Source organism: Balaenoptera borealis, assembly GCF_965194805.1.
Source record: "Balaenoptera borealis genome assembly, chromosome: 20".
Taxonomy (NCBI): domain Eukaryota; kingdom Metazoa; phylum Chordata; class Mammalia; order Artiodactyla; family Balaenopteridae; genus Balaenoptera; species Balaenoptera borealis.
In genome coordinates, this window is record NC_138879.1 from 59,911,115 (window position 1) to 59,923,112 (window position 11,998).

Sequence of the window (11,998 nt, forward strand, 5' to 3'; positions counted from 1 at the left end):
TGGGGTGACGGAAAACTCAGGAACTAGATGGTGGTGAGGACTGCACAACACGGAGAATGTGCCTAATGCCACTGAGTTTTTACACTTTAAAATGGTTACCGTAGTAAATTTTATGTTATATGTATTTTGCAAAAAAAAAAAAAAAAAAAAAACTAAAATAGCAAAATTCTCATTGTTTTGCCTCAACAGAAATGCTAATAAAATTCAACCTACATCAACATCAAGATTTTGTATAAAGATGATCGTTATTCTACAACTGAAAAAAACAGTTTCAAACTCACAGAGTATGAACATCAGAACTAGGATGGCTGGTGGTCAGTCCTCACTTAAAAGCAAGTGGCCAAAGAGTCCACGTCTGTGAGCGATACACACTGAGGCACTTATCAACCAAGTCAAGTCTGGGATTTGCTCTGAAATAATCTGGGGGCGGTGGAGAGGGGGAAGAGCCTAGATCAAAACAGTCAAAGCTGAGTGATGGGGGTTCACTGAACTATTCTATTTTTATAAGTTGGAAATCCTCCGTAACGATAAGTCTTGCTTTGTTTTCAAGCAAGTTTCCAAAGACCTCTGACCCGCTGGATCATATTCTGTGTAGACAAAAGCACTAGATGCCCCTAAGCTGTCAAACCCCAGGGGCTCAACCCGGCGCCCCCCACCTGGGCCCCACAGCACGGGGTCACCTGGGGGCAGGCCCGGCCACAAGAGGCCACATAAAGGGCTCCCCGAAAACAACCAGAGCCCCAGGTCAGACCACCGGGCAGCAGCACACGGAGGCGTCCGTTCTGGTCCTTCACGCTGCCACCCAACATGCCATCTGGGCCTCCGAAATGCCTGCCCCAATTCCGCTGTCAGCTGGGGTCCAGGCGCCGCCTGCAAACACGGGGAGCTTTCACTGAAATGCCTTTGCCAGCGCCCCAGCACCTCGCAGCACTGCGGACGGAGCTCGCCTCCAGGCCCAGGCCAGGGCCCGAGCAGGAAGCTGCCAGACCTCCCTCCCGAGACGCAGGAGGAGGCTGACACTTGTCTCTCCTTCTCCCTCTTCTAGAACTAGGTCTGCAGGGGAGGCAAGGCAGGTGTCTCCCTCCGCCTCATCCCCCATCGTATTCCCAGTGTCTAGGAAAGCACGGGGCACACAGCAGATGTTCAACTAAATGCCGCTGGGTCGTCCTGACTCGATGGATACGGCTCTGAAGGTGCACTGCAAAGACTTGCTTTTCACAAACGCCAATGCAAGAGATAGGATGGAAGGCACCAGGATGTACCAGCGTTGGGCGCCAGAAAAGCAGGGGACAGGAGACGAGGAGTTATGGTACAAACAATACCACCTAAAATAGCACCAGAGTTGCTCTGGAATGTAGAGCCTGGGGGGGCCGGGCATGGAGAGGAGGGAGGGGGCTGTGCCGGGCAGAGGAGGGTGCGGGACAGGGTCTGGAGGTGGGGGAGGGGAGTCTCGCAGGGACAAGGAAGAGGACACGGCAGAGGGAGGTAGGAAGCTCCACCACCCTGAGTACGGGCCTGCCATGATGGGACTCTGTGTGAGGCCCAGGCAACGAAGGGAGACGAGTGGGCACCACGGGAGGGGCGGGGGCTGCAAAGAGCTGGCGCACGCAACCCCATCCAGAGATGGCGCCGACCCTGGCACTGACCCAGTGTTGCCAGGCAACAGTGCAGGCCCCCGGCTGCCAAGTGTTCTGATTTGTCAATGAAGCCGCAAGTCTGGACTGCTATGCAAGAGCTCCTGATTTTCACGTTAGCATCTGGGGTAGACAGAATAATGGCCTCCCAAAGATGCCCAATCCTGATCCCAGGTACATGGCAAAGGGGAGTTACAGGAGCAGATGCGATTAAGGTTTCTAATCAGCTGACCTTAAAACAGGGGGAGGATCCTGTATGATCCGGGGGCTCAGTGTAACCACAAGGGACCTTAAAGTACAAGTGGGAGGCAGAAGAGCCCGTGTCAGAGTGACGCGCTGTGAGAGGGACAGGACTGGCTGCTGCTGGCTTTGAAGAGAGAAGGGACCACGGGGCACAGACGGTGGACGGCCTCGGGAGCTGGAAAAAGGCAGGGGAACAGGGCTCCCCTAGAGCCTCCAGAAGCAGCTAGCCCTGCCTACACCGTGACTTTAGCCCCCTAAGAGCCGTGTGGACCTCTGATGCATACAACCGTGTTGCTTTAAGCCACTGCGTGTGTGGTAGTTTGTTACAGCAGCCATAGGAAACCAATACAGCAACCAAGTTTAATTTTTAACAAGAGGCACAGTACGACCCAGACAGAAAGCATTGGTGGGCTGGATCGGGCCCAGGGACCACTTTTGCCGAGCGCACACTGGGAGGGCTGAGGGCCGGGCCATCCCTGGGTACCCAGCACCAAGCCTGACACACAGCAGCCTCTCACACGCACCCCAAGGTACGGCCGGGGTCCCTCACCTTGACAATCTGGTCACAAAGGTCTCCAGGGGCTTCTGGAAAACAGAGCTGCTTGGCTGTCAGGAGGCCTTTCCCCAGGGGACCTGCTCACCACGGCATGAGGGCACTGCCTCGGCCGCCCCCCACCCTGGGACCTGAGGAACCAGCCTCCAGTACAGGTGGGGTGGCTGAGGACCCTCTCCAACCCCACCTGCTGCGGCAAAAGAAAGGAGTGTGGACGTGCCGGGTCCCCAGCCCGCCCCGGCACCACAGCCATGACATCACCTTCGCTTGTCTCAAACCACAGAAGACCTCTGCTCACAGGAGCCTTTTCAGCTCCCCAGGCGCGGACAGAGCAGAGCTGCTCTGAGCACCCAGGGCCCGGCCGGCCGCTCACTGCCAAGGCCGTGTGAGAAGCACGGCAGGCTCCCAGCCCACTCCCGCCGCCTGGGGCCCTCTGTGCCCCAGAACTCCCGCTCTTCCTTCAAGACTCTACTTATGTACCATTTCCTCTCTGACACCCAGGTGCATTCTCAGCGTCTGACACCACTTTCTAACCGTCTCTCTCTCGGGGCTGACACTACTTGTCCCATGTCAGGAGCCACTCTCTGCAGACCATCAGCTACATGAAGGCAGGAACTTACTTTTTTTTTTTAATTGAAGTATAGCTGATTTACAATATCGTGTTAGTTTCAGGTGGACAGCACAGTGATTCAGTTATATGTGTGTGTGCGTGTATGTACTTTTTCAGATTATTTTCCCTTATAGGTTATTACAAAATATTGAGTATAGTTCCCTGTGCTGCAAAGTAGGTCCTTGTTGGTTATTTATTTTATATATGGTCGTGTGCATATGTTAATCCCAAACTCCTAATTTATCCCTCCCAGGAACTTACATCTTGTATGTATTCCCAGCCTATAGTGCATAATATATATGTGTTCAATAAACATTGAATAAAGACTGAATGAACTGGACTCTAAACTATTCTTTTCTGGAAACACCATAAATGATGATATTGTGGTATGTGTTAAATACACCAGGTAAAACCTCACTTCTGATCTTTAATCAATAAAGTGAATCTACCTAAATTAGGAGCCCTAAGTTACAACTGTCTTTACTGTAGTTACTTTAAAGAAATGTCGTCTTATATTTTACAAGTAGTGTCTGTTGCAGTCATTACAATCAGGGGCGCAGGAAGGAACCTGGCTCCCAGGCTGGACCGGGCAGCTAAGGACCTGCTCCACAGACGTGGCTAAGAGCCAGCCTGAGGGAGGTCACCAGACTGGTGGGCCACAGTCTCTTCTCCTGCCCTCACCTTGCTGACACTCTGCTAACCCAGCCCCGCCTTCCCAAGGTGGCTCAAAGGCAAACCTCGGCAGGCAGCCCGCTGGTCACCCGCCCATCCTCCTCTGGCACATTCCACCTAACCTGCCCCCTCCCCTCCCCTCCCCTCCCCTCCCCAGCAGCTCGACGGTAGCTCAGGGCCCCAGCGCCCCACACCTCATGACTGCGAAGGCCTCCTGCTCTCTCTGGCTCCAGCCTCCTCCCACCTCCTAATCCCTGACACTCCCAGCAGCTCCCTGAGCACACAGTTCAGCCTCTCAGCCCACACAAAGCATCAGAATCAGCTGAAGCACTTCTAAAAAACGACTGGCTCCCACTCCACGGTCTGGGGTGGGGCCCCATCACAGGCATTTTGAGAAAGCTTTCCAAGCCATGCGATCTGCAGGTGCAGCCAAGGATACGATACGAACCGCAGGCTTGAAGGGCGTCGCGTCCACCTTCCCGGCCGGCAGGGAGGCCCCGAGGTCCTTGCCTCCCCCACTCGCTCTGACACACACCCTGGGGCTGGCTCCGGGGCTGGGGCCCATCCAGCCCCAGGAAGCCAGCCTGGCCAGGCCCTCACCCACGGGAGCTATGCCACGCGGCAGGCCCCGCCAGAAGCCCCCTCGCTTGGGTCCCTACTGCCGCCGCACCCCCCAGGCCCAGGGCCGCGGCCTCGTCACAGCCAGTGGCCGCGTGGCCGCCCGGCCGCCTCGGTGCTCGCTGCTCTCAGCAGGCACTCGCCCAGCAGAGCTGCTTCTGAAGCCTGCGCCGCCCCCCCCCGCCCCCCACCAGGCACCCACCCACGCCCGCGCCCTCTGCCTTCTTCTCCTGCCCTCTGCCTTCTTCTCCCGGACGCGGCTCCCTGTCCTGCCAGGTCCAGCTTCAATCCTACCTTCTCCCTGACTCTTCCAGACTTTTCTCCATTCCTGATTTCCTGACCAAGAATCAAAATCACAACTCAACAAACCACCAGCTTCTGTCTCACTAACATTAACTGTCTTCTCAGTTAGACTGAGTTCCTGGTGGCGAGAGCCATGGCACCTCACGAACACCCAGCCCTCTGATCCTAGAGACTACTGCCGCATACCCCCAAGGCTGATGCTGATCTCAAATGTCAGCCCTATTGTCAAGGAACTGCCCTTGATTTGATGCCCATACTTCTACATCGACCGACTGCCTCTCATAAAGTGGCCCCAAAATTATTTCTCTGACCATCCATTTCCCAAATTTTTGGATCCAAAGTACACTCGTTATACCCCATGACAGCTCTGGGTATCAAACGGGCACTCAGGGAGGACGTACTTTCAAATAAAAATGTGATTTCTCAGCCCGTCAGTATTCCTTTATTGCCATGACTTTGGGGGAGGGGGACACAGAGAAGGGGACAGACTCTGGATAGCAACTTTTCGCTCTCATGATTTAGTCACCTCAGAGTCTTAAAGAGCTTACAGAACAACAAATTCGAGTCCAAACCTCCCGGGCCTCCCAAGAGCACAGGGCAGGTACTGACACATAGCTGTCTATCACCCCTTGACTTGGGAGCTGCAGGCAATTTTCAAACCTTGGGAAAGTGATCACACCCCAGCCTCCTCACCCATGGTACGACCAGAAAAATGACCCATTTGCTGTAAGTCATGCATTAACTGCCTGCTGAGGAAGGAGATACTTCATATTTTTACTTATACATAATGTTTTAAAACTATCGAGTTCTTCAGCATGAATTTGATCACATTTTAACAACAGCATTACCAGACCATTTTTTAGTCCTAAATTCCCTCCTAAATTCCCATGTGTCATGTTTACAGAACAAATGTGCAGAGCTTCACGATTACAAAGTAAAAAGAAAGAGCCCCTTCTCTCAAAGAGCAATTTGGGCAATGATTTTAACACAGCTTTGCAAACACAGAAACCCTTACCAGCCACAAAGACTTCCTCCCGCAAGCCCAGCTGGGGCTCCCCCAGGGCCGTGCTCTACACACCCAGGCAGCTTCGGGTCTTAGAACTGACTTCTGCAGCCCTGGGCAGGGAGGGGAGGTGTTGCCATAGAAACAGCTTCCTGAGCTCCAAACTCAGGCAGGCATGGGACTGAATTCAGGTCCTGCCGGACACTGGGTGGGGGCATGTGAACAAGCCCGACCCCTCCGAGCCCCAGCTCTGCTCCCCCGCGAAATGCCTGCGGGGTTGCCGTGAGCGTACACTGAGGTAGTGGGAGCACCTGACACGGCTGTGGGCCGAGGCCATGGAAATAGTGTGGTTTTCCATCTGACACTGGTGGCGGCAAATACCAGCTGGGGCGCTGACTGGCTGTGTGGCCTGAGGCAGGCTGCTGAACCTCTCTGAGACTTAGTTTTTGCACAGGCAAAAAGATCAGTGGTGACACGCCTTGGAGGATCACAATGAAAATTAAATTAACTACTGGGCATAAAAGGAGTCGCACAGGGCCTGGCACAAAGGAGACACTCAAAGACCATCAGGGCTCACACACACCCACGTGTTTGGTTTTGATGGACTAGCTGATAATTACCTACTGGAGGAAAATAATTTTTTTTCCAAACTCTAAACACCAAAGAATATGAAATCACTCAGAATTGTTGGAGGGAGGAGTGACTTCCATTAACACCAGTGGCCGCCCCAGTGGCCCTGTGGGAGTCTGCTCCATGCCCAACGCCACACCCCCTGCCTTTCCCAACTGCATTTCTAAAGGGCCTTGACAGTGAACATCTCGCTTGATGGGTGGGAATGAAGAACCGGCTTTTCAAACAGGATCCTGGATTTACTGCCTCTTTGAAAGGCACTGACATCTTAAGTTCCCTTCATGAAGGAAAACATCCCAACTAACCCAGAGGGTCACCACGCCTGTGACCACAGCCCAATTACAATCACATAAGAACAAGTGAAAACATCACTTTGAGAAACCAAATTCCCTTTGCAAGGGTCATGCCATCATCTGAGCGATATACAGAAGCACCTGGCGGGCAGAACAAGTGAAAACATTGCTTTGAGAAACCAAATTCCCTTCCCAAGGGTCATGCCATCATCTGAGCGATATACAGAAGCACCTGGCGGGCAGAACAAGTGAAAACATTGCTTTGAGAAACCAAATTCCCTTCCCAAGGGTCATGCCATCATCTGAGCGATATACAGAAGCACCTGGCGGGCAGAACAAGTGAAAACATCGCTTTGAGAGAACCAAATTCCCTTCCCAAGGGTCATGCCGTCATCTGAGCGATATACAGAAGCACCTGAGGGGCAGAAGGGAGCCGCTGTCGGTGAGCCTCCGGCACAGCCGGCCCTCGCAGGCTCCCCACACGCCTTCTCACTCTGTCCTCTGGGCCTCGGTTCCCAAATCTGGCCCCGGAACCAGCAGCATCAGTAACACCCGGTAACTGGCTGCAAATGCCCATTTTCGGGCCTCACTCCAGACCCACTGAATCAGAAACTCTGGGGGAGGGGCCAGCGCTCTGAGCAGTGCCGACGCGCACCAGCGTCTGAGAAAGACCATTAGTCTATCTGCAAAGCGGTTATTATTGGCCCTCTTTAGAGACAAGGAAACCAAAGCTCAGTGATTAAAGTGCCCGAAGCCACCCAGCCAGGAGGCCCGTTTGTGCCCACATCTGATTCCAAAGCTACTTGTCACATGGCCTTTGTAGCCAAACTATCTGTACCATTTGGTGTCCTCAGCTACAGAGCCACCGAGATGTGACGATGACACTTCCTTAAGAGGGGAGGGTGGGAGTGAGAGGCGGGACGAAGCTTGCGCTCAGAAGTGATGAATTATAGATGCTTTTAAATCCACATCACGCATCAGCCCCGGATGGTGAGCCACCCCGCAGGGCGAGCCTGCTTCTCCCTGCTCCACTTGTTAGCTGGGTGCCATGAAGAGGACACAGGGGTCCCTCCACTGACCTCTGTGCCCCAATTCCTACCACTGCTTTGACCAGAGAGAGCAAGAAGCTACCCTCTCTGTCTCTAGAGGGCTGGCGCATTCCGCCCAGACCAGGACCAACAGGAAGGCACAAAGCAGCTCCAGCACCTGGGTGGGCCGGGGCTGAGTCACCGGAAGGAATCCCATGCACTCGCAGGGGGTATTATAACGGTGCCACAGATCTGCTTCAAAGGAGCCAAGCCAATTTTTAAAACCAAACCCTAAATTTTGCCTCGATCAAGCAGTCCATGAAACTCTTGATATGCGAACCTCAGTACCTTCACAGATCCTAAAGTTAGCAAAAAGACAGACATCGCCTCATTCACAACTCCCAACCTTCTAAATGAACTTGATGCCTTTCAGATCACAAGTTTATCCTACAATTTAAATGACTACTCATCATCACTGCTTTCTGCAGTGGCTGGTGGGGCAGCAGGGACCCAGGTTTGGTAATCACACAGACCTGAGTGTGACTCCTGGCTGGGTCAGTTCCTCAAAGGTTACTTAACCTCTCTGGGCCTCAGTTTTTCCATTCATGGATGGGTTACAATCCCTGTGTTACACATGGATGTAAAGACAAAATGAAATTATGTCCAACAGCAACAACAAAGTCTGCTCAAACAACTTTGTATTTCAGGACATCAAAAACCTGGAAGATAGGTGTGGTCAAACAGCCCGTGGACAGAGGCTACTCAACACACCCTCTCAGCTTCACAGACACTTCACTGTGTTTCTTTTTCTAAGTTTCTATTTTTAGACACCTTGAACAAGCTAAGACCAAAGAAAATTCCATTGACAAACTTATCAGAAAGCTTGTCAATTTTCAAAAACTCAACAGATGGGGATAAACAGTCATTTCACAATGCATCTGACAAAAGCAAAACCTGCTCTCTCCCACCTCAGCAATCTTAATCAGGTCACCCCACGGTACTCCGTCCTCCTCCAACTCACAGCTGGGCTTAGAGAGAGTCTCTTCACCCCAGTACTCAGTTTCTCAGATGAGGTAACAGGTATCATAATATTTGGGGATCCAACAGACCTGTGTGAATCCCAGCCCCATCACCTATTGGCTGTGTGACCTTGAGCACAGGACTTACGCTCCTGGGCCTCGGTTTCCTCACCTGTAGAAGGGAGATAATACCCACGTGACTGACATAGGACTGCTGGACCAACAGCAGCAGTTTAGGCAAGAGCAAGACAGAACAATGGAGCCTGCAGCAGGGATGGGTAAGCGTGTTCCCTGCCCGCCCCCAGGACTCCTTACATACCTCACATCTTCAGCGAGTGCCTGCCATGCACCAGAGACTGAGCTGGTGCTGGGGAAGGAAAGGCAGGGTGATCACCGGCCTCAAAGACGTCACAGTGTCACAAGAGCCCCAGATACACAGACAGCGTGCTAAGTGCTCCAAAAGAATGCCTGGGGTGGTGAGGCTCAGGGAGCAGAGCTGGAGGGGCCCAGACGCTGGCGGAGCTGGCTGGCGAAGGCTGGACAGAAGATCTGTTTAAACAGAATGCTTGAGTGGAAAGCCCAGCAGACAAATGGGGGAGTAGGACTAGATAATTCCTCATATCCTCCCCGACTTCACTCCCCCAAATCCAAGCCCTTTGATTTCTCCAAGGCTCGGGGTCAACAGGTCCTCATGCCATAAAATGTCAACAACCACATTCATCCACGCCCCGCCAATCCAACAGGAAGGTTCTGGGGAACAGTGAGAACAGCTCTCAGAAAGCTTTGAAAACTTTAACACTCTTCACAAGAGTATTACAATGGGGATTTCCCTGGTGGCGCAGTGGTTGAGAATCTGCCTGCCAATGCAGGGGACACGGGTTCGAGCCCTGGTCTGGGAAGATCCCACATGCCACGGAGCAACTAGGCCCGTGAGCCACAACTACTGAGCCTGCGCGTCTGGAACCTGTGCTTCACAACAAGAGAGGCCACGATAGTGAAAGGCCTGCACACCGCGATGAAGAGTGGCCCCCGCTTGCCACAACTAGAGAAAGCCCTCGCATAGAAACGAAGACTCAACACAGCCAAAAAAATAAAATAAAAAAATAAATAAGTCAGGAGCTCTTAAAAAAAAAATGTAAAATAAAAATACAGATATTAAAAAAAAATACAGATAAATATGAGAAGATCCTGGCAACTTCTCCGACACAATCACCTGTCCCAAACACAATCGCTGGAACAAGTACCATTCAGAAACCTGCAGGCCCTTTGGGTGTTCATTTAAATAAGACGAAAACTTAATTATCAGCGCAAATTCAGTCACTGCTGTGTGGGATTGGATATATGATTGGTCAGCACCTACCATCCATATCTAGAGCTACAAGAGACACACGTTTTCTGCCAAATCTTCATTATCCTACATAACTGGGGGAGGGCATGGACAAGTAAAAACTAAAATTCACCTTTTCAATCATTGTAACCTCCTGTTCCAATCCCTTCTTTCACAGGGCATTTCCTGGAGGTGGAAAGGAAGAACTCACACTTCTCCTCTTTTCCTGTCCATTTTCTTACGTGAACGTGGAAAAGAAGAAGGGGATAACCCTGAACATCTCTCTAAAGAAAATTCTGAAACATCCCGGAGAGAGCCCTGGAACCCAAGCATCGAGCTCTGGCACTGACACTGTATCGGTGCGCGACCTTGGGCCAATCTCTCTGGGCCTCAGTTTCCCCCATCTGAACCCTCACGATGGTTAAGCCCCATCCTCCTTCCAGCACAGACTCAGATGCGTCCGCAGGTCAGCAAAACAGTGAAGGGCCCCAGACGGAGCCCGTGGGCGGAGGAATGGGTTTCCACAGGCCCCTGCCGGGGTTTCTGGGGGGAGCGAGCTGCACCTCCCCCGCCCCCCCCCCCACCGCCAAGCCACCGGACCAACTCCGGTGGCAAACAAAAACCTGTTGGCACGGACTCCTCTAGGAAGGGCCGGCCTCTCCCAAGGCGCTGGGCTCCTGGGGAGCCGCCCCACGGGGAGAGAGAGGAAGGGTCTCCTGGAAGACGCGGCCCCGCGCACCCAGTCACCCACCCGACCAGGCCGGCAGAATCGCCGGGCGGGGTCTCTGCCATCCCACGCGGAACAAAAGGCAGCTGGAGCCTGGCTCTGCCGCCCCCGTCCCCGCTGGGCTGTGGGGCGGGGGCGGGGAGGGAGAACCTGGTCCCTGGGGAAGGGAGGGGACCCGCGGCAGCCCAGAGAGGGACGGCCGGCATCCTGGACGGGGGATCCCTCCCCCGACTCCCGGAGGGAAGGGCCGCCTGGCCCGGGGAGGGGAGCAAAGTGCCCCGGGGAGGAGGCGCGGGGTTGTTCTAGGCTTAAAGGTAGACGGTGAGGCCTGGAGGGGCTCCCGGATCTCGGGTGGGAGGAGGGGGAGCCCCAGGCTCCGAGGATATGAAAGGAAGAGCTCCCCGAGGGGAAATGGGGAGGGGGGTCCCTGCAGCGGAACGAGGGATCCAGACGGGGAGGGGGCCGTGCTCGACCTCGTGGGGCGGGTAAGAAGGGGTCCTGCCTGAGGTGGAGACCCGGCTGGGACTGCGGGGGTGCATGCTCTGGGGGACGGCTGGGGGGGCAGCGCTCTGGGGGCGTCCGCCCGGGAAGGGGCAGGGTCCGCGCCCTGGGCCCGCTCCGGCCCCCAAGCCCCGTGGCCCCAGCTCACCTGCGCTCCTCCGGGCCGACCCGGATGCGCGGCTGCGGCCGCCACTAGCGTTGAGGAGGCGGGAGCGACGGGAGCCAGCGGAGCCGCCGCCGCTTCTAGCTCCGTTTGACACCCACACACCAGCCAACATGGCGGCCGGGAGGGGGCGCGCCGACTGCGTGCGCGCGCCCGCCGGCCCCGCCCCTCCGCCAGCCCAGGCCCCGCCCCACGCCTTTAGGCCCCGCCCCGCGCGCCCGAGGCCCCTCCGCTCCGCCCAGCCCAGGCCCCGCCGAGGCCCCGCCCCATGGTCCCGAGGCCCCGCCCCTCCGTCCAGCCCAGGCCACGCAAGGTCCCGCCCCGCGCCCGCTGGCATCCCACCCGGGCCCAGCCCGCGCAGACCCCTCGTTCCCCGACCCCAGGCCCTCCACCCGGGTACCCACGACCCCACGGAGACTACCCAGCCCTCCCACCGCGCCCCACAGCCTACGCCCCAATACTCTATAAATAACCCCCAAACCCCACACACGCGTCCCAACGACCCCAAACCACCACACAAACCCTGGCAAATTCATACCTGAACCCACGCACACGGCAAACTTCACTCAGACCCCACAAATCTCCCCACGCCTCAGGCACGTCCCACAGCTCCACACACCCTCTCCACCCCACACATGCACAGAGCACCCAGCCTGAGCTAAAACACGCTTCTC

General features: G+C 54.9%; 1 protein-coding gene across 2 annotated transcripts in view; it reads right to left on the bottom strand.

The window, feature by feature from the left end:
* The window catches only part of EPN2 (epsin 2), a 68,262-nt gene extending 56,815 nt beyond the window's left edge, over window positions 1-11,447 (bottom strand). For both annotated transcript variants that reach the window (XM_082374112.1, XM_082374109.1), the window contains exon 1: window positions 11,310-11,447. The gene's annotated coding sequence lies outside the window, so the exon portion shown is untranslated. The remainder of the gene's footprint in view (window positions 1-11,309) is intronic.
* Between the last annotated feature and the right edge of the window lie 551 nt (window positions 11,448-11,998).